Source organism: Phyllobates terribilis, unplaced genomic scaffold, assembly GCF_046119375.1.
Source record: "Phyllobates terribilis strain yellow unplaced genomic scaffold, ASM4611937v1 Scaffold_1100__1_contigs__length_419211, whole genome shotgun sequence".
In the NCBI taxonomy this organism is placed as follows: domain Eukaryota; kingdom Metazoa; phylum Chordata; class Amphibia; order Anura; family Dendrobatidae; genus Phyllobates; species Phyllobates terribilis.
This window is the reverse complement of record NW_027363860.1, coordinates 232259-257756: the sequence shown is the minus strand read 5'-3', so window position 1 is coordinate 257756 and position 25498 is coordinate 232259. Positions and strand designations below refer to the sequence as shown.

Sequence of the window (25498 nt, the reverse complement as noted above, 5' to 3'; positions counted from 1 at the left end):
TATTTAAAAGGAATCCAAAATGAATTCATTCTGAAGAGTTAGCCTGCGCATCCTGCCTTTGGTAATATAAGCCACATTCATAGCCATAGAGATGGTTTAGCACCATCTATAGAGCATGTTGATGTTGCACTATGCAGGGGCATTATGGCATCAAGGCCATTTTAATTGTCCCAGTAGGACGGCTCTAGATATTCTAAATGTTCTTCAGTACTCCAGCAATCACAATGGCTGATGAGTTCTGCTGCTTTGTGTCCCGGGACATTGTTGTTATTGATGTCCATCTCTTCCATGATGGATTACTCATTTCTTTACTCTTCGGTACCTGCTTTGCTCCTAACTTCTTCTCATTTCTAGTTCTGTCCATCTTCCAGAAGAAGTGCATCTGCAGGGCCATTCTGGTACCATGAGTGGTATTCAACAATTGACTTTGTAATTTCCCATCACATTATAAAATTGATGGTAATTTTGATCTGTGCAGATAACCACAGTGACCTACATGTAAATGGCCAGCTTCTGTGGAATCACCCGCTCCTTGTCCTGCTGCAGGTCTTAGGGGTCAGGTCTTCATTTCCCTTTATCCGACTTGCAGGAAGATGTTATGATCCAGCACAGATGGTTTGAGTTGTCTTTGTGTCGTTCCAGCCATAGTTCTTACCCTTTGGACTTTATACGGGCATTTTGAAGGCCTGGTTCTTTTCCCTTAGACAGATGGTGACACCTTCTCGGGAGATCTTTAAAGACAAACTCTAAGGAAAAGAAGAAAATACATTTATTATTAGGAATCATTGAACTGTGGCATCTCTGTCATCATCTATTTTATATAAGCAATTGAATTTTTCAATGTAACAAATCTTTAACTGAAACAGTTTTGGTGCTTATAAGACCTTCACACGTCATTTACTCACCTGGAAATCGGTATAATTTGTAAGTTGGTGCATTACCAGGCCGACTAATCCTGTCCACTCAGCTATCATGCCGGTCTTATAGAAGATCTGCAGAAGATAGAGAACGTTATTACCTGACTATACTCACCAATGCATCTGTCTGGCATGGAATGAGATGGAAGGATGACTTGTACACCGAGAGTTTATCATTTACTTTTACACAGGACACTAGTGAGTTATGCAAAATGGTGAAACGTGAAATAAACTTACCGCCATACAGAGGCCATTGCATAGCTGGAAGAAGTCGGCGCACATATCTGCAGCAACTGGAAGGACGTGTTAAGAAAAGTACCAGAATGTTGTTATTATAGTGTTTCCTATAATCATGACTGACCAATGAAATAATGGTCACAATGGAGCACACCTTACCCACCTAAACACACTGAATTATTTAGAAAAGGATACCTGTAAGCAATGACAGAATTGTCATCAAAGTTGCTGCCAGTCTAAAGTGGCAGATGCACCGGCTGCTGAAGGATCTCTTGTACAGGTACACAGATTGACATAAGTTGTACATGGCAAGAAGAAAAAAAGCCATTCCTGCACCGATCCTGTGGGCTGTAGGGTTGGTTTTCACCTGCGAAAAGAAATATGAGTGTCATTAATAAGGTCATCTTGGAGATGTGAGAATACATAAGAGCAAGGTCCGCCCCACTGTAATATACTGGACTCCAGGTAGTCACCATAGTATGTGTTATACTGAGCCTGAGGTCCTGAGTATTACTGGAGACTTTATATAAAACCTAATAACTAACCGAATATACAGCATTAACCGCGGTCCCAATGCACACGATCCATCCAACGATGAGAAGGATTTTCTGGCTGATGATATACCGCTTCTCCGATGGCTCAGACTGAATAGTCATGAACCTATACTGGATGTAAGCGATGCCAGCTCCTGAAATACACAGAGCAAGTTATCAACCAGATATTTCTATACCACTGCTGTAGAAAACCTGATCTTAAGAATGCACCAATTATTGTTAGAGGTTTAAAAATATTTAGATTTGAGAGTCCGCAGTGGTTGATACCTTTTAATGGCTAACTGAAAAGATGGTAACAGATTGCAAGCTTTCCAGACTACTCAGGTTTCTTCATCAGGCAGAATCTGAAGAGTCACATATTTATACACGAAAAAAGAATAGATCTACCTGTGGCCAAACATTTTTGTATCCCTGATCACATCATCAAGGACATGAAATTACTGGTATTAAAAGGTAATTTAAAATTTCAGAGAGACAGAAAACTTTGGGAATATAAACTCATGACAACCTTTGACACCTTCAGAGCATGAATGAATGTGTTGCATGGATTTATGGCATTCTACATCAACTAAGGAATGTGGTCCTCAGACCTATGGGGTCATCACAACCCTGGACCAGACCTCAATCACAGGATAATAAAACTTTCACACTCCTTATCTATGAACTATTCCAATATTTATGGCCATAACTGTGTTTATCTCTCTCCAATAGTAATAACTCTGCTTTATGTCACTTGTCTCATCTATTACATTATTTCTGTGACCTGCTGTGTATAAATATGTGACTCTTCAGACTTTGTGTTATACTATGCCTGATGACGAAACCTGAGTAGTCTGGAAAGCTTGCAATTTGTTACCATCTTTTCAGTTAGCCATTAAAAGGTATCAACCACTGAGGACTCTCAAATCTAAATATTTTTCTATCTACTGGCTAACACGGTACAAAAATATATTTTTCCTGTTAGAGGTTTAGAGATTTAAAGGAGTTATCTGGGACTTTAATAGACTATCCTTATATCAAATTGATGGATTATAAAAGTGTGAGAGAAAAGAATCCATCTTGTTTGTCTGTGGTATCCATTTTGTCTTCACTCTTATGTAATGGTCATCAGGTAACACTGAGGGGCAGTGAGGTTTCACGTTACTGTTCACTCCCCTATGGTTACTATTGGTTCATAGGTCAGAGGGAACTATTCCTTTGTCTCTGACCCTATTTAAAGTGTCACATGTGTTAATAAAGCAGAAGTCTTTTTCTAGTACACCATTCCTGGCTGTGCTGTACTGATTTCCCGAGCGCTCGTAAAACAAATCTTATTAATTTGGAGTTCGGAAGGCATAGAGGAGAGCGTATTTCGCTCACAGAATTTGGTGCCGAAAAGTCCCGGGACTAGACGTGCATTATACCATCCGGATCTAGAGTGAGGAGGACTCTCCAGTAAAAGTGAATTCAAACGCTGCAGCATAAGGTAAGAAGCTTATTCTTACAATTGTATTTCACTTTTACTGCGAGCTGGTCACCTCCAATCCGGGTGAGTTATTTTTGCAATTAATAGTCTAGTCCAAGAGCTGGGAAGAGTTACCTATGCCTTCTTGAACTGTGTTCATGTGATGTGATCAGTGTATGAGTGTGATATAGTGGTACTTATACTTAGAGGATTGCTGTGTTGGATTGTTGTGTTGCTGAATCTTGTTTGGCTGATGAGACTGATCATCTCACCAGAGGGGTATCTTAGGGACCATTTACGGGCTGTATTGTAGTATTTCTGGCTTTGTGACGGACTACTCTACAGAATAATAGGATGTGTGTCTGTGTGGCCTGCCTATTGGACGCTTGGCTTTGTGCCTATTGTTGATATTGTGCTAGCACTGACTTTGAGGCAAGTATGGGAAACTTGTCGAGTAAATGGAGACAGAAACCCAGTGGAAAGACAGCAAAAAGTAGAATGTGCAGATAACGTGAAGGCAAGGATGCCATAATGGATAGTAAAAGAATGCTGAAATGACTGAAATTCCCCACAGGGGGTCTGGTCCGTATGTGTTCAGGGAGAAGGCTGAGCAGGTAAAGAATGTTGGCTCTGGAAGTAATTAGTGCAGAAAGTGTGAGAAAACCACTATAAGTAAAAGTATTGTGTGAGTGCTTTTGACAATGGACTGAACGGACTTAATGAGACAGAATTAGCAGTACCTCCTCCTTATAATGGACCAGGACGGTGGACATGTACAGTATTTGGGATGGAAAAATATCTGTTCAAATTGCAAGATAACTAAATCTACATTAAATTCCCCAAATGCTCCTATTGAGTTATAACAAAGACGCATGTGGTAGCTGATAATACACCTCCTTCCCCAGAGCTAATTACATGGGATGGGGGGGGGGAGAGCAGTGAGAGGGGGGGACTGACAGAGGATACTCTCACATAGCAACGACCAGTACTCCACACACGAGGCATGGCCCCCCTCACAAGGTGATGAAACAACTTCCTGACCCTGACGAGAAGTCTGTTCCTTTCTCTAGACAAATTAAGCAGATACAAGTTACATACAACTGTACATGGCAGGATTTAGAATCGTTAGTAGACGCAAAAGGAGGAGATGTGACTGCACATATTATAAAGCAAGAGACCGGACAGTCAAAAGACTATCTGACTGACAGACGTGGAACAGAATATTTACAGACATTAGAGTCATGGGAAGACTATTGTAAGATGTTGCAGGGTTGGGCATTGACAAAACAGAGAGGACAATCTATATCATTAAATGACATAACTCAAGAAAAAGATGAAGCTGTAGAAAAATATTTTGCCCGTTTACAGATGACTTGGACAGATATGGGATATTTTCCAGGGGACACTCTTAATATACTTATATTGGGAGATGCTTTTGTGGATGGGTTAAAGAAACCAATTAGAGAGGGACTTGTAAAAGCATGCCCAGAGTGGAGGGGGAAGGACCCAAAGGATTTGCTACAAGTAGCCAAAGGGGTGGAGCAAGAGTTGATCCAAACTTGCAGAACAAAGAGAGTAAGTTTTTTTTCTTTACCATAGAAAAAGGTGGGGGGAGACAGGAATGCAGCAGCCCCCATTCACATAGCAGATAGCTGGGAATGACTTTTTTCCCTTCATCCTAATTATTGAAAACCACTAGATAGAAATTATGACAGAAATTCAAATTTTAGAGGTTCTATTTCAATGATTAAAATTAACTCCAGACACATTTTTAAATTTTTATTTTTTCCTTAATATATACTGGACAGCCGGGTCTGTATGCAATTAGTGTTTTTCTTTGAGAAATCATCAAAGCATTTCATGGTGATTTACTTACAAAATGCATTCTTTTCCGTGCCTCTGCACCCAGACTGCCGGCATTTATTTGTTTTTATTTATTTATTTTTCCTTGGTCATAAACAATTTACATGGATGACAGTGCCATCACAAGGTGCTCAGAATTCACCGATAATGTCTAGTTTTGCAATATTTTCTTATTTTGAAAATTTGTTGACTCCTCCATGTTTGGAGGTGGTGATGCTTCAGAGTATGTGGACGATTTATTACTTTGTTCTGACCAAGTCTCATGTCAGGAGTCGTCTATCTCACTTTTGTGTTCCTTAGCAGAACGTACATGTAAAGCCTATAAAAAGAAATCACAGGTTTATCACCAGAAGGTGGTCTTCTTAGGACATGGCATGTCACAATACACCAGACATTTCACAGAGGAAAGAAAGGTCACAATACAGTAGGTTGCATTACCCAAAGCCACGGACAACTACAAAGACCAGTGGCCTACTACTCAGCTAGGCTGGATCCTGGTGCCAGGGGGGCACCCTCTTGTGTTACAGCCATTTCTGCGGTTCAAGCCATGATTGAAAAGGCCACAGAAATAGTTCTTGATTACAAGGTCACACTATACACTCAACATGACATTCATGGTGTCCTCAGTCAGGTACATCCTAGGCACATTTCAATGACCCAGCAACTTTGTCTTCGATGTGCCCTCATTCCCCCAAATGTAGACCTCAAACGACGTACAGTTTTGAATCCAGTTAAGCTTCTGCCATTGGATTCAAAAAGGGGGGAAAGATGGGGAAAATGAACTATTTTTACGTTCTCTGACAGAGGAGGAAATAGGCGAAATACAGACACCCCATGATTGTGTAGCTCTGATGTAGCAAGAGATGGCAGGGTTTGAACATGTCTCAGGTGAACCCATTGCTAATGCAAATTTTGAGTTTTTTTGTAGATGGATCCAAATGCCAAGATGTTGGTTGGTTCTATACTGGATACGCTGTGATCACACAACATGAGGTAATAAAAGCTGAACCACTCCCTCCTCACCTATCGGCACAGGAGGCAGAGCTGAGGGCACTCACTGAGGCGTGTAGAGCGGCAAAGGGTAAGACTGCCAATGTGTATGTAGATAATAGATCTTGCCTAAAGTCGCAAGAAAAACCTGTAAACCACAGAGAGCGTAAGGGCCCTGATGAAGGCTCTCCTGTTACCAACTAAGCTTGGCGTGGTGAAGATAAAAGCTCACACTCGAGCTGACACCAATGAAGCCAGAGGAAATGCTTGTGCAGATACTGCCGCCAAGGAAGCAGCAAAGAGGCCGAGAGTTGAGAGTTTAGCAGTGGTACAGACCGTGACCTCAGTGGCACCTGTCACTCCTGATATTCTTAAATCCCTGCAGAAACAGGCGGTACAACAGGAAAAGGAGTGGAGACGCAGGGAGCCCAGCTGACTGAGGAAGGTTTGTGGAGAAAGGGTAGTAAGCTCTGCCTGCCGCCAGCTCTTTACTCAGTGACGGCCCAGGTAACCCATGGACTAACACATTTGTCAAAAACAGCTATGTGTGCTTTGGTAGACAAGGTATGGATGGCGCCAGGGTCCAGTACCCAGGCGGTCAGGCACACGCAGTCTTGTATGAAGTGTGCACAACAACGTAGGGAAAGCTGTGAAGATCACGCAGAAACACACCCCTTGTCCGCTCTACCATTCCAGAGATTGCAGATTGACTATATCCAACTACCACGAGTAGGGGTATATGAGTTCGTGCTTGTGTGTGTTGATCTCTTTTCAGGTTCGCCTGAGGCATATTCGGTGCAGAAAGCGACAGTAAAGATTACTGCTCAAAAACTCATGAATGAGGTGGTATGTAGATATTGGGTTCCTGAAGTGATTGAAAGTGATAGAGGTACACATTTCACTGGACAGATCATGAGAGAGATCTTAAAGTCTTTGGGAATTGAGCAGGGTTTACACACACCTTATCACCACATAGAAGTGGGAAGGTAGAAAGACTGAATGGGACATTAAAGTTAAAGATTCAGAAGTCAAAAGAGGAAAGCAGCAAACCATGGACCGAATGCTCGCCTCCAGCTCTTTTCTCAATAAGGTACACTCCAAGTATAAGAACAGGTCTCAATCCATATGAGATACTTTTTGGTTCAGTACCTAGAACAGGGTTATATTTCCCACAGTCACTTCAGATGCAGAATGACAGCCTGACTAGCTATGTGCCAGCCTTGCATAATCGCCTAAACAGTGTGATAAACAGGTGTATTCTTCCATTCCAGACCCTGAATCAGTGTCTGGAGCACATGATCTCAAGCCTGGAGACTGGGTGGTCCTAAAAAGACATGTCAGAAAAAGCCTTGATCCAAGATTTGATGGGCCATTCCAAGTTCTTCTGACCACAGCAACTTCGGTGAAGCTTCAGGGAAAATCCACTTGGATACACGCCAGCCACTGTAAACGAGTCACTCCACCAGCAGAATGATGACCTTTTTACCAGTTCTAATGGGGATAGTGGTGGCATTGCCTCTAGCAGAGACATTAAATGAAGTTCTGAATGATGACTGAGATAATAAATTCATTAGACATCACCAAGTACTTTTAAAAGACATGGACACGAGTACATTAGCAAAAGACTGTTGGATTTGCACTCACAGTCCTGTGAGCTCCAATACTATGCCTTATTAAGCCATTCCAGTGACTGAAAGAAATGTTCTATTTGAGTAACCGCATTTTTCCCACTAAGCTAGATAACAGGAAAGAGAGCTGTAGGTTCGCCTGTAGATGCACGGGTGACAGAGCCGTGGTTGTTGTTCAACAGGAGTGGTCTGCCTCTAAGACAGACAGGAATGCCTTGGGCTTCTAGTCCTGTTGACCTCTCCTGTTATCCGAACTTCCCCTCTTGTAGCTGCATCCAGATAAGATCCAAAGACGTTGCTTTCTCTACAGTATTCTGAGTGTAACGGGTCTGTACCGACATCACACAGTGTGTAGCTGAGTATTCTGAGTGTAACGGGTCTGTACCGACATCACACAGTGTGTAGCTGAGTATTTTGAGTGTAACGGGTCTGTACCGACATCACACAGTGTGTAGCGGTCGATGCCACGCTCAATCCTGAGCTTCACTGTGTAAACGTCACCTTGAAAAGAATTATATTAGGTATTATGTCAAATGACACTCAGTATCAGGAAGAGATTATGAAAATATTAAGCTCCACCTTGTTGTCTAAATGGATTACTAGTCTATTCAATAACACTGTTATGGGAGCACCGGAGAGTTTGCCATTGTATGTGGACATCAGGCCTACAAGTGGTTACCTAATAACTTCACAGGGGTCTGCACACCGACCTTCCTGACCCCATCAACCTTTATAGTGCCTCACACCAGAGTAAATGTTAAAGCAATCCCTATACACACATTATACAGACGAGCTGCAGACAACAATCCCAGACCCAAGGGTAAACCGCATCTTGTAGAAATGGGGGTGGCAAATAAGATTGTGAGCAGCGTATTGATTTACCCGTCCATAACGCAGATGTGGGATAAGCTGGTAGAGGCGACTGATTATCTAGATGACCAGATCTTCCAGGTGCTTGATGTCCTTAATGCATCTAATATAATGCAGAAGCAGCTGATTGTAGTCACTGACAGCACACCATAGTGCTGGACCACCTGACCGCTATGGTGGGATGTGTCAGATCATCAGTCCTGCATGTTGTCATTACATGGACTTTATGGGAAATCTCCAGGTTAGGACTGATATACAGAAGATACCCGAGATAAGGGATAAGTGGTTACAGGAGCATGTACTCCTGGTGGGAGAAACATTCTCTTTCCTGAATCCCACCAATTGGTTCAAGGGTCTAGGTGGGGGGCTCTTAGGGATTATACATGTATGCAATTATTATTATTCTGCTTGTTGATATATGTTGCCGTAAAAACGCTGATTTATGTTACACCTAAGTTGCTCAGGTTTATATGTAAGGAAAACTGTGTCACAGAACCCCTGATTGTATACTATGGACCCCAAACAAGAAAAGATCCATTGTTGTGATACAATTATAGGTGTTTAGGTAGGGAACTGAGGCGAAGCAGGTAGGAAAGTCCCGAGGACGCGACTAGCGCGCTCCTATATACCTACTGAGATGCCATAATTGGTCACAAAAGGGGGGAAATGTGAGAGAAAAGAATCCATCTTGTTTGTCTGTGGTATCCATTTTGTCTTCACTCTTATGTAATGGTCATCAGGTAACACTGAGGGGCAGTGAGGTTTCACGTTACTGTTCACTCCCCTATGGTTACTATTGGTTCATAGGTCAGAGGGAACTATTCCTTTGTCTCTGACCCTATTTAAAGTGTCACATGTGTTAATAAAGCAGAAGTCTTTTTCTAGTACACCATTCCTGGCTGTGCTGTACTGATTTCCCGAGCGCTCGTAAAACAAATCTTATTAATTTGGAGTTCGGAAGGCATAGAGGAGAGCGTATTTCGCTCACAAAAGTTAATAATTATTTAAGGGAGTCCCCAGAGCTTTCATGGCTGATCGGGCACAGATCCTTAGTTTTGATGGGGGTTGTGCCTGGTATTACAGCTGTGTCTAATATACTTTACTGGGACTGAGCTGCCAAAACAGTCAGTACCAGTAATTACCACTGGCAAAAGAACGAAAAGACCCCTTAAATCAGGTAAACAGTGGAGTATCAGACCCAGAAGCCCACCTATCTGATATTAATGGGCTATCAATCTTCTAGTCCCAGAGACCCCCTTTAATGTCACCTCTGAGCACAGAATTGTGGAGCTTTTCATGATGATTTATTCCTACAGGATGCAGCATTTACTTACCAAGAATGGAATTAACCATGAAAATGACTGTGTAGATCACAGATTCTGGGTATTGTTTTCCCGTGTGACTGCAAAAGATAAGGAAAATATTAAGAATAATTAGAACACAAGTGGAGTAATTGTCATGTATAATTCTCCTAAATTATATGTTTTGACCAAACACAAATTGAAGCCAAGGGTACATGAGAGGAAAGTTATCAAACTGAATGCAGTAAAAACATCAGATGATCAAGTCTCCTGGAGGAGACTGAAGTTTTAAAAAATATAAAAATGTAAAAAAAAACATAAAAATTCAAATTATTTCCATTTTCCCTTATTAAAAAAAGTTATTAAGAAAATAAACATATTTTGTATTGTGCGTCCGTAAAAGTCAAATCTTTCAAAATATGAAATTAATTAAATTGATCGGTAAATACCAGAAAGAGAAAAAAAATTGAAACACCAGAAATAGATCAAAAATATCAATTTAAGGCCTCAAAAATACGATTCATCCGGCTATAAACAATCCCTCATATGGCGGTTTGTTACATAAAAACGTTATGGCGCTTGGAAGAAGGGAAGGGAAAAATGGAAATGTAAAAAGAAAATGGTCCTCAGCGGGAAGGGGTTAATAATGTACTAATTATAATGCAATAAGAACATTCCAGGAAATATAATAATATAATTAGAACATTCCATGACTTAATACCAAAATAATATAAAATGATACTACAGAACTATTTCCCAGTACCCTCTTACCTGATGTAAGGATATTTATTGTGCCCTGAGATTATAGTCAGGGCAGCTAGGACACAGAGGCCCAATAGCGTCCATAAGATCCACAAGATGGGCAATAATGCCAAACCCCGGATCTCCATGATGGAAGATGATTAGCCAAGCGAAAGCTTCTACTCTCTCTCTCTCTATCTCTCTATCTCTCTCTCTCTCTCCGTCTGTTTCTCTCTGTATTCACAGATAAGAAGGCTGAGGTAGTATCAGCCAGAGGTTTAATAGGCTTAGAACTTGATGATGTCACAAGGCTTCTGTGATGTCATGGGTGATCACCTCATTGTTGCATCATCACTCAGGCAGCCTGGATCTGATTGCTGCTTGGTATTGTAGATTTTTTCACAATTTACATATTCTATGAGTATATCCAGCACATTGTAGTGTAATAACTCCTATTATTCTATTAATTTACAAGATTACATACTACCACCAGATATGTATTGAGAGGATGTTACAAGTTTCCCAACAAGAGTGCAGCTCCAGTATCCGGCGCCTTCACAGACACTTTCTGCTCTTTAAAACCCTCGTTTAAATCTACTCGGCCCCAATTCATCATTTGCGGTTTTTCACTTTCCTTTTATGTTCTGGGATATTAGTTGGCATTTTTTGTGCCAAATTCAACATAATGGCACACTCGATTCATTAATTTGGCGCAAAGTAAAAAAGTTCAAGTAATTTAGAGGGATAGCGCCTACTTACTACAGCCATCATTTAAAGGGATAGCACCTACTTAGTATAAGCCTCATTTAAAGGGATAATGCCCTCTTAGCAAAGGGATAGCATCAACCTAGTATAAACATCACTTAAAGGGATAGTGTTCACCTAGCATAATCATCATTTAACTTAGTGGCCTTATAGAATAACCATCATTTAAAGTGATAGCACCTGCTTAGTAGTTATTTGAAGAAATCGTGCCTACTTAAAATGAACCTTACATACGATACATGTTGCCCAATCTGTAGGCAGCATGTATCAGGTATTGACAACATCAGCCAGATATGTTTTACTCTGAAACGCTATGAGGTCACAAGCTGTCTATGGATTGGGCAACATGTATCAGGCGTCACGTTTACTTTAATATAAACATCATTTAATGGGATAGCACTAGTGATGAGTGAGCACTAAAATGCTCATTGCTCGAGTCGAGCAAATCGTAATGCTCAGGTGCTCGACCCGAGCAACGAGCCCAATGTACAGTACAGACCAAAAGTTTGGACACACCTTCTCATTTAAAGATTTTTCTGTATTTTCATGACTATGAAAATTGTACATTCACACTGAAGGCATCAAAACTATGAATTAACACATATGGAATTATATACTTAACAAAAAAGTGTGAAACAACTGAAAATATGTCTTATATTCTAGGTTCTTCAAAGTAGCCACCTTTTGCTTTGATCACTGCTTTGCACACTCTTGGCATTCTGTCTCTGAAAAACATTTACCCCTGGAGGGTATACATGAACATACTGTATAATATACAGATTGTTAGAGGTAGGCCTCTATAAAAATTTCCTACGGGCATCATAAACACCCTTAAAATAAATTATGTGGGTGTTCCATCACGGTGTCACGGGTGTGTCAGGTGTAGTAGACAGTCGCTTTGGATCTGGCTGTAGAAGGTCACTGCGCTTGGCATTATAGACGTCTTCTTCCTTCCTTTAGGACCCAGCGGTGACCTGCCTTCTGCTGCTGATTGACACACCCTGGCCTGGGAGTTAAAAACACTCAGTTTGCTCCAGGGGGTGGGTAACATACAATGACTTGCGAAAGTATTCACCCCCTGTTGGAATTTTTCATGTTTTGCTACCTCACAGCCTGGAATTTCACAGTTTTTTTTGTGGGGTTTGCATCTGTTCATGTAAAGAACATGACTGCAACTGTGAACATTTGGTTTTCATTTTATTTTGAAGCAAACAACAAAATCTACAAAATAAATGAAAACTTTAGTGTGCACCCCCTCAAGTCAGTACTTTTTAGAGACTCCTTTTGTGGCCATTACAGCTATCAGTCGCTTTGGATAGGTCTCTATGAGCTTTCCACATCTTGCCAATGAGATTTTTGCTCATTCCTCAAGGCAAAACTGCTCCAGCTCATTTAAGTTAGACGGTTTATTCTGGTTAACAGTAATCTTCAAGTCTCACCCCAGATTCTCAATTGGATGAAAGTCTGGACTTTGACTAGGTCACTCCAAAACATTTACACATTTCCCCTTCAACCACTCGAGTGTTGCTTTAGCAGTATGCTTTAGGTCATTGTCTTGTTGGAAGGTGAATCTCTGTCCCAGTCTCAAATCCCTGACAGACTGAAGCAGGTTTTCCTCAAGAATATCTCTGTATTTCGCACCATCCATCTTCCCCTCGACTCTGACCATTTTCCCTGTCCTTGCTGCCGAAAAACATCCCCACAGCATGATGCTGCCACCATCATGTTTCACTGTGGGGATGGTGTTCTTGGGGTGATGAGCTGTGTTGGTTTGGTGCCAGACATAGCGTTTACCTTGGTGGCCAAAAAGTTAAATTTTGGTCTCATCTGACCACAGCACCTTCTTGCGTACATTTTGGGAGTCTCCCACATGTCTTTTGGTAAACTCAAAATGAGCTTTACAGTTTTTGTGTGTAAGTATAGGCTTTTTTCTGCCCACTCTTCCATGAAAGCCACCTCTATGGAGTGTATGGCTCATTGTTGTTGTATGGACAGATACTCCAGTCTCTACTTGGGAACTCTGAAGCTCCTTCAGGGTTACCTTTGGTCTCTGTGCTGCTTCTCTGATTATTGCCCTCCTTGACAGGCTGAGAGTTTTGGTGGGCGGCTCTCTCTTGGCAGGTTTCTTGTGGTACCATGTTCTTTCCATTTGAAGATAATGGATTTGATGGTGCTCTGGCGGATCATCAGAGATTGGCATATTTTTTTTTTCAGAACCCACCCCTGACTTGTACTTCTCAACAACTTTTTTTCTAACTTGTTTGGAGATCTCCTTGGTCTTCATGGTGTTTGGTTAGTGGTGCCTCTTGCGTAATGCTGTTGCAGCCTCTGTGGCCTTTCAAAAAAATGTGTATATACTTACAGACATGTGACACTTAGGTCACACAGGTGGACTTCCTTTCACTAAGCATGTGACTTATGAAGATAATTGCTTGCACCAGAAATTTTTAGAGGCTACATTGAAAAAGGGGTGAATACATATGCACATGACAATTTTTACTTATTTATGCCTATATTTTTCTCACTTTTGATTATTTAGTGCTGATGCATCACACACAAGCCGAATTACTAAAATATTTAAACACAGTTTGTAATGTAACAAAATAGGTAAAAAGCCAAGAAGGGGGATTGAATACTTTTGCAACCAACTGTACATCAAAGGAGACACTGGGGGCACGTTGCAGGAAGGGCTGGGGGCATATACCTGGCAGGAGGGGCTGGTGGCATATACCTGGCAGGAAGGGCTGGGGGCATATACCTGGCAGGAGGGGCTGGGGGCATGTACGTTGCAGGAGGGTTAGTGGTGCCTCTTGCTTAATAGTGTTGCAGCCTCTGTGGCCTTTCAGGAAAGATGTGTATATACTGACAGACCATGTGACACTTAGATTGCACACAGGTGGTCTCCCTTCCACTAAGCATGTGCTTGTACCAGACATTTTTAGGGGGCTTCATTGCAAAAGGGGTGAATAGATATGCACATGCCAATTTTTAGTTATTTATGCCTATATTTTTCTCATTTCACTTCATCAACTTAGACTATTTAGTGCTCATGCATCACACACAAATCGGATTAAAAAAATATTTAAACACAGGTTGGAATGTAACAAAATAGGTAAAAAGCCAAGGGGGTGAATATTTTCGCAATAAACTGTATATACAGTACCAGGATATAGGACATTATATATACTAGGACGGGGGACCTTACTAAATAATTGGGGGGGGGGGAGGCAACTCGTATGTCCTTATAGGATTTAGAACACTATAAGGCCCATACATCTGATGAACATATGGGGGGCGGGAGGGGGGTGGTTGTGTGTGTGTGTGGGGGGGTGTCCAAATTTTGCATCGGGGCCAATTGGACTTTAGTTACACCACTGGATAGCATCATCCATCTGCCCGATATTAAGTTGGAGGTGTAATGCCAGCCTTACAGTGCTGTGAGTTAATGCATTATGTTTGTCACTTCGCCATGACATTGAAAATATATCCCTTATAATTATCGAATCAATACAAACCTCAATATTCATCACTGACCTCTGGCTCCAAAGTGTCTGAGATAATTCCTTTTGAACAGAGGAAGCCCCTGCCTCTGGAATTGTGCTTCTCCAACTCTGAGTATACGAATGCTAGACTTGGTGGCTGGCTGTCAGCAAATCCCCTTGCTGTAATTACCTGTTCATTGCAGGAGATCTTACTTCAATGGAGGTTGAAGTGTCATCCCTCTGTCTCACTTCCCCAGTTATAATTAATCCCATGTGTTCAATGTGAGGGTGATATGTCCACTCTCTGAAAATGTCTTTTTGGTTTTACAATTTTTCTCTACGACAATATGTAATTTTTACATGCATAGAAATGTCATTGTCATTTGGGATAGTGTCTATTATAATTGTAATAATGTAAAAATTCATCATATACATATTGATTTGGGAGGGTGGGGACTGTTAGTCGATAGTTTTGAATAATTTAATCAATAAAAATGGTCAAAATTTGTCTTCTAAACTGAGTTTTTTTTCTTTACCTTTTAGTTCATGTTCCATTTGAGAAGATCGCCTTTTCTGCAGGTGTTTAACAACAGTCCAGATGAGAGTACCTACTATAGACATCACTTCATGTGTCAAGATCTTACCCAGTCCCTTATAATGATGCAGCCCATCCTTTATTCGTACTCTTTCAGTGGTCCTCCAGAGGTATGTCCAGGCATAGCTGATAACTACCATGTATTTTTTTCAGTTTATGTCATAGTGGCATTGGTATAAACCATGTTCAAATATGCAAATTCACAGTGATGGGGAAAAAAAGACACATCAAAGGCTTAAATCGCCTTGTGGGACTAAAACATGATAAATACAATATAAAAATACAGAAAGGTGTAGTTAAAACTTCATTCTAAATGATATATATTTACTGTATATTTATGTAAAGGATATGGAATGATGGAAATTAACTATGAAGTTAACTATACATTATAAATAATACATAAACCCATACATTACACATATAATTTGAATGGGTTTCAATGGGAAGATACTATACAGTTGCATCCATCATACATAGGGTCCCAGCATATAAATACCTATATCTTTACATGATTTTTTTTTAACCATGTACTGTTGAATGGAAAAGCGTAGTCTACTTAGCAATTCCATGTCTGCTGTGCTAATGAAATCCTAAGGGCATGTTTAGCGAGTATGTTATAACCTTTCCCAGTATATACGCTGCTAGTATAACAAATAGGAGGTGTGAACATAACCTTAACATGTTTCTTAACCTCTTCCCAACTTTGGTCATTATGGGGTCTGCATGTAAGGAGTGGGGTCAGGACCTAAGCCCAGAGGTGTATTTAGGTCTTCTAGCACCCGGGGAAGAATTCAGTTTGGCGCCCCTCACCGCTCCTTCCCCAGCACATGTGCGATTTGCACACTAAGGCCACCGCCCCACTATCAGTATTTTTTCTCAGGAGTGGGAGATAAAACCAGGAGTGGGTGATAATGCAGAATTGGTGACTTGTTTCTATTATACCTTTTCTCTGATTGTTCCTCACCTGGTTTTGTCTCCCACTCCCGAGATAAAATACTGACCGAATACTGTCCAAATACTGATAGTGGGGCCGTGGCCTTAGTGCCAACGAGCTGCTCTTCCTAATCCTCTCTGAGAGAAGCAGGAAGAGAAGCTCGTTGTCACATGAGTGAAGTGGCCGTGTGATGACTGATGGAACCTGCAAGCAGAGCTGAATCCCGACAGTGAGTATATTACACGCTGTCAGGATTGGCTACAGGGCTTCATTTTATAATTAATGGGCTTGTCCAGGTTTGAGATGAAAGTCTACAGTCACTCTATGTGACTGCAGGCTTCTGAATTCTCACAGCGCATGTGACTCGCCCCCTGGGCCGTGGGCACTCGGGACCGGGCTTCAGGGCAATGCTGGGAGTAGTGGTGGCGACCCGGTCCCGTGGCTCAGGGTGGTCAGACCAGTGGTAGTCTGCTATGTGCTGTAGGTAATGTCCGACTACGCCACCCGTGGATTGCGGCTATTATGAACCGCCGCTGCAAGGCAGACCGCTGAGGCTGATGGTGTTTGCAGCTGAGGTAGTGTTACTCCCCACGGGAAGAGTGCAGCCCCAGGGCAGTGTAATGGATGGTGGGGGTGATGGTGCCGGGAGTCCCAGTACCGTTAGTGCTGGCGAAGCAAAAAGCACAAAGACAACGTGTTGCAGTCCAGGGTCTTTTACTCACAGTTCGTATATTCCCAGTCACTTCTGTCAGCAATTACCGCCCGAGCCGTGCTGCGTCCACCAGGTGAGGGGCTCGGTCAACCCCTAGGCAGTTCAGGAATATGGCACAGGACCCCCTTCCATCCTTTCTCTGGCCTGCCCCACCAGTGACCAACTTTTGTCCAGCTACCGCGGATCTGCGCGGGTAAACGTGGGCCCCGTTCCCCGCTGTCCTATATGATGCCTTCCTAGCAGGTTTGGTGAGGTGTCGCACCAATAAATGATCACGACCTCCGGTCTTTGGCTGAGGGTAGTTTCTCCTCCACCAACTTGGGATCAGGTACCCTTAATCTGCCTGACCCTTCATCCGGTATTCTCATGGGCTCTTATAATCCCTTCTGCCTTCTTGTTTCTGTGCCCTTCTACACTTTGGGGACTTCTCTTTTCTTTGCGGTTCCTTTCTGTTCCTTTCTGTTTCTGTTCCTTTCTTCTGGCTCTGGCCTTCACCCTAGGCCTGCCTCGTGGAGCTGGGCCCAAACTGAGCCACAGCCCCCTGTCAGCCCTCTCTGGCTGAACTCCTTCTCTCACTTCTCTGACTGACCTTCTCCCAGAAGTAAGATGGTGCCCACCTTATATACCTTCCCCTAGTGTGTGAGCTCAGGTGACCAGCAACCAATGAGCTCCTACCTATGCTCCAGAAACCGTCCCCTCCTGCTCCTACATCACTGGGTTTTCCTCCCCCCTCTGTTATGATCTGCTACAGGGACTAAGGAAAGACAGGAGAACTGTCCCTACAATAGAACTAAACTAGATCCCTACGATGTAACGGGGAACCTGATCCTGCGATCAGACCCGCTAAAGTCCTCGGCTAGTCTGAACGAAGACCTATAGATGTGAGGGAGGGATCCCTACAAGAACTAGGGACTGGGATAAGTTGGACACCTCCTAGCAGAAATAGTAGCAGTCAAAGACAAACACACAACAAAAAGCATAGAGGTCAGAAGACCTAGCAAAACTAACAGAGAACGGCAACAGAGCACCAAGCTAGCTCAAGAGTAGTAAATACAATGAAGTCCAGCAAGACCAGGAGGGCGGAGCCGGATTAAATAGGCAAAAATGGTCATGTGACCAGTAAGCTAAAAAAAACCTAACAGGAGAGTTCTAACAGTACCCCCTCTTCTAAGAGGATCCTCCGGATCCCCTAGGCCCAGGCTTACCAGGAAACCTCCTGTGAAACGCTCTGACAAGTCTGGAAGCAGAAACATCATCCGCCCTCACCCATGAGTTATCCTCAGGTCCGAAACCCTTCCAAGCGACGAGATACTGCAAACTCCCTCTATACCGTCTAGAATTTAGGATGCGGGAAATTTCATATTCCCCGTCCTCCACCACCGGAGGAACAGTGGCAGAGGCGTCACCATCAGACACATCAGCTTTTTTCAACAGAGAAACATGAAACACCGGGTTAATCTTCCAGGACGTAGGAACCTCCAACCTAACAGCAGATTGGTTAACTATCTGAAGCACCTTAAAGGGCCCTACGAACTTGGGACCCAATTTTTTTAGAAGGAATCCTCAATCGCAGATTCTTAGAGGACAACCAAACCATGTCACCAACAGCAAACAAAACCTCTTGCCGTTTCCTATCAAAGTACCTCTTAGATTTTTTGTTAGCCTCCTGAAGATTACCACGCACATCCGTCCAAACTCTCTCCAAATCACCGGAAAAACTCTCCTCCTCAGGCACAGCCGAAACCAATTTGGAGAACGACCCAAAAGACGGATGTCTCCCAGAACAACAAAAAAAAGGCGAACACCCAGCAGAAGAGGATGTATGGTTGTTAAGAGCAAATTCAGCAAGTGGCAGAAACTCAGACCACCCCTCTTGATTGTCTGCCACAAAACAACGCAAGAACTGCTCAACATCCTGGTTCTTCCTTTCTGTCTGGCCATTAGACTCAGGATGATATCCAGATGAAAACGACAAATGAACTCCCAACCTGTCACAAAAGGCACGCCAAAAACGAGCCACGAACTGAGGTCCCCTATCAGAAACAATGTCAGTAGGAACACCATGTAGTCTGACAATTTCCTTCACAAAGGCCTTAGCGCAAGGCAGTTTGATGAAGGGAACCAAGTGACACATCTTGCTAAAACGGTCCACGACCACCCAGATGACCGTGAAACCTTCAGAGGGGGGAAGGTCAGTAATAAAGTCCATAGCCAGATGTGTCCAAGGTGCACTAGGAACCTCCAGAGGGCAAAGCAACCCCGCAGCAGGAGCATGCGAAGACTTGGATCTAGCACCCACTTAATGACTTCCTTCTGCCATCCAGGCCACCAAAAACTGCGACCCACAAGTCTCTTGGTCTCAGAAATTCCTGGATGACCTGCCAACCGAGACTCATGACACTCAACAAACAAATCTCTCCTAAAGGTCCTAGGCACAAACAACCTCCCATGGGGAGTGTTAGATGGGGCATTCTCCTGAGCTTTAAGAATCTCATCCTCCAAAACGGAGTCCAAAGCAGCAATCACAATACCTTCTTGTAAAATGTTCTCCTCTTCCTCCTCAACACCGACCATGGGAGAAAAGCTGCGAGACAAAGCATCCGCTTTAACATTCTTGGTACCCGGGATGTAAGTAACGGAAAAATTAAACCGCGAGAAAAAAAGTGCCCACCTAGCCTGACGGGCATTCAAGCGCTTGGCAGCATCAAGATAGATCAGATTTTTATGATCAGTGAAAACCTGAATGGGAAATTCAGCACCTTCCAAGAGGTGACGCCAGTGTTCAAATGCGAGTTTAATCGCCAGCAATTCCCGATTACCAATATCGTAATTAAGTTCAGTCTCAGAAAATTTTTTTGAAAAAAAGGCACAGGGATGTACTCCATCCTTGTTTTCCTGAGACAACACCGCACTGACCCCCACCGAAGAAGCATCAACCTCAACCAAAAACGGCTTAGTCACATCAGGCTGCATAAGGATGGGAGCAGAGGTGAACCTCTCCTTTAGAAACACAAAAGCTTCAATGGCCTCAGAAGTCCACTGAACCGTATTAGCACCTTTCCTGGTGAGATCGGTCAGCGGTTTGACAATAATAGAAATTTTTTTTATGAATTTTCTGTAATAATTGGCAAAACCCAAAAACCTCTGTATCGATTTCAAACCAATAGGCCTAGGCCATTCCTGCACAGCTTGAACTTTAACCCGGTCCATCTCAAAACCTTCACTGGAGATAATGTAGCCCAAAAAACTAATTCTCTGTACAGCAAACTCACATTTCTCCAGCTTAGCAAAAAGCGAATTGTCCATTAATAACTGTAATACCTCACGTACGCTCCGCCAATGAGACTCCAGATCAGGCGAATAAATCAGAATGTCATCCAAATACACAACCACATTTTTGCCGATTAAAGGTCTAAGGATGTCATTAATAAGATTCTGAAAAAATGCTGGAGCATTGGTAAGACCAAAAGGCATAACCAGATTCTCAAAATGACCCACAGGAGTGTTAAAAGCAGTCTTCCATTCATCACCCTCCTTCATGCGCAACAAATTGTATGCCCCCCGGAGATCAATTTTAGAGAACCACTTGGCCCCCACTAACTGGTTAAATAAATCAGGAATCAATGGCAGTGGGTAAGGATTGCGTACAGTAATTTTACATGCTTTTACTATCCCTCAGATATGATTTAAAAACAGGCAAAATGTAGTTTCTTATGGAAGACTGGGTCTGGTTGTGCATAGTGAAAGCGGATCTGTCAGCAATTGACATTACACTTTTACATTATTAGATATTTTAAGTCTGATACTTACTTTTTAAATCTATTTCAGACTGGCTTAATAATTCTGATGAGTAATTTATGAGTCCAGCTGTAGAATGAAATAGCTAATGAGTACAAGCATATGCACACTCCACCCACCCAACCTGACAGACAACTGCAGCTTGTACTTAGCAGTGTGAGGTTTCAGCAGCAGCAGGTGGACACGGTCAGTCAGGTTCAGTGGGCAGAGAACATATTAAACCTTCATAAAAGATTATGCAGCCATTCTAGCATACATCATCTTATAAGGTTTAGGTAATCTATTCAGTAACGTGTGCAGTTTTGTATTAGGAAATCTGGTGATGGATCTGCTTGTCAAGTGCTCACTAGATGAAGTGGATCCTCGAAGACCAAGGTCCGGGTGGTCATACAATGCTGATCACCATTATTGGCACCCCTTCATTTTTTCATAGACTGTACAATATTTTCAGAAATAAATGGAAATGTACCAAAATTATGTCCTCAGGATTTTTTAATTAGTGGTCCTAAGTAATGCAACTGTTATGTTCTGCTACCAAAGCTAAGGAAAGAGAGGAGATCTGTCCCTACTATAGGACTCAGCTGAATCCCTACGATGTAACAGGGAACCTGATCCTGCGATCAGACCTGCTAAAGTCCTAATCTAGTCTGTACGAAGACCTATAGATGTGGGGAAGGAATCCCTACAAGTACTAAGGACTGGAAGGAATATGGGACACCTCCTAACAGAAATAGTAGCAGACAGACGAACAAACAAAATAGATAGAACATAGAGGTCCGTAGACCAAGCAAACTAACAGAGATAGATACAGAGCACAGGCTAGCTAGAAAGTAGATATACAATGAAGTCCAGCAAAGCCAGAAGGGCGGAGCAGGATTAAATAGGCCAACAAGGTCATGTGACCAGCAAAGGAAAAAAAACCTAACAGCAAGGTTCTAACAGTACCCCCCCTTCTAAGAGGATCCTCCGGATCCCCTAGGACCAGGCTTATCAGGAAATCTCCTGTGAAACGCTCTGATAAGTCTGGACGCGGAAACATCATCTGACCTCACCCAAGAGTTATCCTCGGGTCCGAAACCTTTCCAGGCCACAAGATACTGCAAACTTCCTCTATACTGTCTAGAGTCAAGGATGCGAGAAATTTCATATTCCCCGTCCTCCACCACCGGAGGAACAGAGGCAGAGGCGTCACCATCCGACACAACAGCTTTTTTTAACAGAGAGACATGAAAGACCGGATTAATTCTCCAGGAGGTAGGAACCTCCAACCTAACAGCAGATTGGTTGACAACCTGAAGCACCTTAAAGGGCCCTACAAACTTGGGACCCAATTTCTTAGAAGGAATCCTCAACCGCAGATTCCTAGAGGACAACCAAACCATGTCACCAACAGCGAACAAAACCTCCTGTCGTTTCCTATCAAAGTAGTCTTTAGATTTTCTGTTGGCCTCCTGAAGATTACCACGCACATCCGTCCAAACTCTTTCCAAATCACCGGAAAAATTCTCCTCCTCAGGCACGGCAGATCCCAACTTGGAGAACGACCCAAACGACGGATGTCTCCCAGAACAACAAAAAAAAGGCGAACAACCAGCAGAAGAAGATGTATGATTGTTCAGAGCAAATTCGGCAAGTGGCAGAAACTCAGACCACCCCTCTTGATTGTCTGCCACAAAACAACGCAAGAACTGCTCAACATCCTGGTTTTTCCTTTCTGTCTGGCCATTAGATTCAGGATGATATCCGGACGAAAACGACAAATGAATTCCCAACTTGTCACAAAAGGCACGCCAAAAACGAGCCACGAATTGAGGACCCCTATCAGAAACAATGTCAGTAGGAACGCCATGAAGTCTGACAATTTCTTTGACAAAGGTCTTAGCGAGAGTTTTAGCGCAGGGCAGTTTGACGAAGGGAACCAAGTGACACATCTTGCTAAAACGGTCCACGACCACCCAGATGACAGTAAAACCCTCAGAGGGGGGAAGGTCAGTTATAAAGTCCATAGCCAAATGTGTCCAAGGAGCACTGGGGACCTCCAAAGGACAAAGCAACCCCGCAGCAGGAGTATGTGAGGACTTAGATCTAGCACATATAGTACATTGGCGCACCCACTTAATGACTTCCTTCTGCCATCCAGGCCACCAAAAACTGCGACCCACCAGTCTCTTGGTCTCAGAGATTCCGGGATGACCTGCCAACCGAGATTCGTGACACTCAACAAACAAATCTCTCCTAAAGGTCCCAGGCACAAACAACCTCCCATGAGGAGTGTTAGATGGGGCATTCTCCTGAGCTTTAAGAATCTCATCTTCCAAAACGGAGTCTAAAGCAGCTATCACAACACCTTCTTGTAAAATGTTTTCCTCTTTCTCAGCACCGACTATGGGAGAAAAACTGCGAGACAAGGCATCCGCCTTAACATTCTTAGTACCAGGGATGTAAGTAACGGAGAAATTAAACCGCGAGAAAAACAGTGCCCACCTAGCCTGACGGGCATTCAGGCGCTTGGCAGCATCAAGATATATCAGATTTTTATGATCCGTAAGAACCTGAACGGGAAATTCCGCACCTTCCAAGAAGTGGCGCCAGTGTTCAAATGCGAGTTTAATAGCCAATAATTCCCGATTACCAACATCGTAATTCAATTCAGTCTCCGAAAATTTTTTTGAAAAAAAGGCACAGGGATGTAATCCATCCCCGTTATCCTGAGACAATACTGCGCCAACCCCCACAGAGGAAGCATCAACCTCAACCAAAAACGGCCTAGTAACATCAGGCTGCATAAGGATGGGAGCAGAGGTGAACCTCTCCTTGAGATACACAAAAGCTTCAATGGCCTCAGAAGACCACTGAACCGCATCAGCACCTTTCCTGGTGAGATCAGTCAGAGGTTTGACAATACTAGAAAAATTTTTTATGAATTTTCTATAGTAATTGGCGAAACCCAAAAACCTCTGTATCAATTTCAAACCAATAGGCCTAGGCCATTCCTGCACAGCCTGAACCTTAACCGGATCCATCTCAAAACCTTTGCTGGAGATAATGTAGCCCAAAAAACTAATTCTCTGTACAGCGAACTCACATTTCTCCAGCTTAGCAAAAAGCGAATTGTCCATTAATAACTGTAATACCTCACGCACGCTCTGCCAATGAGACTCCAGATCTGGCGAATAAATCAAAATGTCATCCAAATACACAACCACATTTTTACCGATCAAAGGTCTAAGGATGTCATTAATCAGATTCTGAAAAAATGCAGGAGCATTAGTAAGACCAAAAGGCATAACCAGATTCTCAAAATGACCCACAGGAGTGTTAAAAGCAGTCTTCCATTCATCACCCTCCTTCATGCGCAACAGATTGTATGCCCCCTTAAGGTCAATTTTAGAGAACCACTTGGCCCCCAATAACTGGTTAAACAGATCAGGAATCAATGGCAGTGGGTAAGGATTGCGTACCGTAATTTTGTTAATCTCACGAAAATCTAGACAAGGACGTAAACCGCCGTCCTTTTTTTTTTACAAAAAAAAATCCAACCGCCACAGGAGACTTAGAGGGCCTAATGTGACCGGCGGCCAAACTTGTCTGTATGTATTCCTCCAAAGCCTTCCTCTCAGGAATAGTAAGGTTAAATAAACGACTTTTAGGAAGAGTCGCTCCAGGGACAAATTCAATAGAGCAATCATAGTCTCTATGGGGAGGCAAAACCTGCGATTCTTTCTCAGAAAAAAACTCTCCAAAAATCCTGAATAGGAACAGGCAATTCTCCCCTATCCAAAGCTGCAATACGCCCGTTACAACACTTGTCATAACATTTATGGCTCCAGGATTTAATTTCACTGGTAGACCAATCCAGTACAGGATTGTGAAATTTTAACCAGGGCAAACCCAATATTACTGGAGAAGGCAAGTTATTCAACACTACCAAATCCAATTTCTCATGGTGAACACCATTAATAGTGAGAGGAAATTCACTGACCTTGAGAGTAATATTCTTCAAAGGGGAGCCATCCACAGAAACCACAGCAATGGGGGATGATAAAGGTTCAGGTTTTAAATTGAGTTTTTCCACGAATCCCCCATCAATTACATTTAGTGTAGACCCGCAATCAACAAACACCCGAAATTCCATTAATTTTTCCTGAGCAATCGTGGAAGCAGCTAAAAATATACCCTTGGAATTTAAACAGGCAATACGGGCGTGACTGACCATTTTTTTTTCTTTCTTCATACGAAGCTCACAGCCTTTAATCAAATGACCAGATTTTCCGCAATAGAAACACAAGCCTTCCGAAAAACGACGGTCTTTTTCTTGAGAGCGAGGTGCCACCGATCCAATCTCCATCGGTTCACCACTGTTAGTACACACATTATCATAACCAGAAACTGACATAGCAGAGGATTTGCTCTCATTAACCCTAGCACGCTGTCTTCTATCCGCCCGTATAGCTAATTGCATAGCCTGTTGCAAATCCTCAGGTGTAGGATAAGCAATTAGCAGGTCTTTAACCCTTTCACTGAGCCCAGCAAGAAATAGACTTTTCAGAGCAGAATCGTTCCACCCTGTTTGAGTGGACCAACGACGAAAATGAGTACAATATTTTTCCACATTACCTGATCCTTGCTTTAAACGTCTCAACTCAGTCTCAGCTGATGCCACACGG

General features: G+C 42.8%; 1 pseudogene; it reads left to right on the top strand.

Moving 5' to 3' along the window:
- Positions 1–8473: 8473 nt before the first annotated feature.
- LOC141243034 (protein transport protein Sec23A-like) overlaps positions 8474–25498 on the top strand; it is a 38509-nt pseudogene continuing 21484 nt past the window's right edge.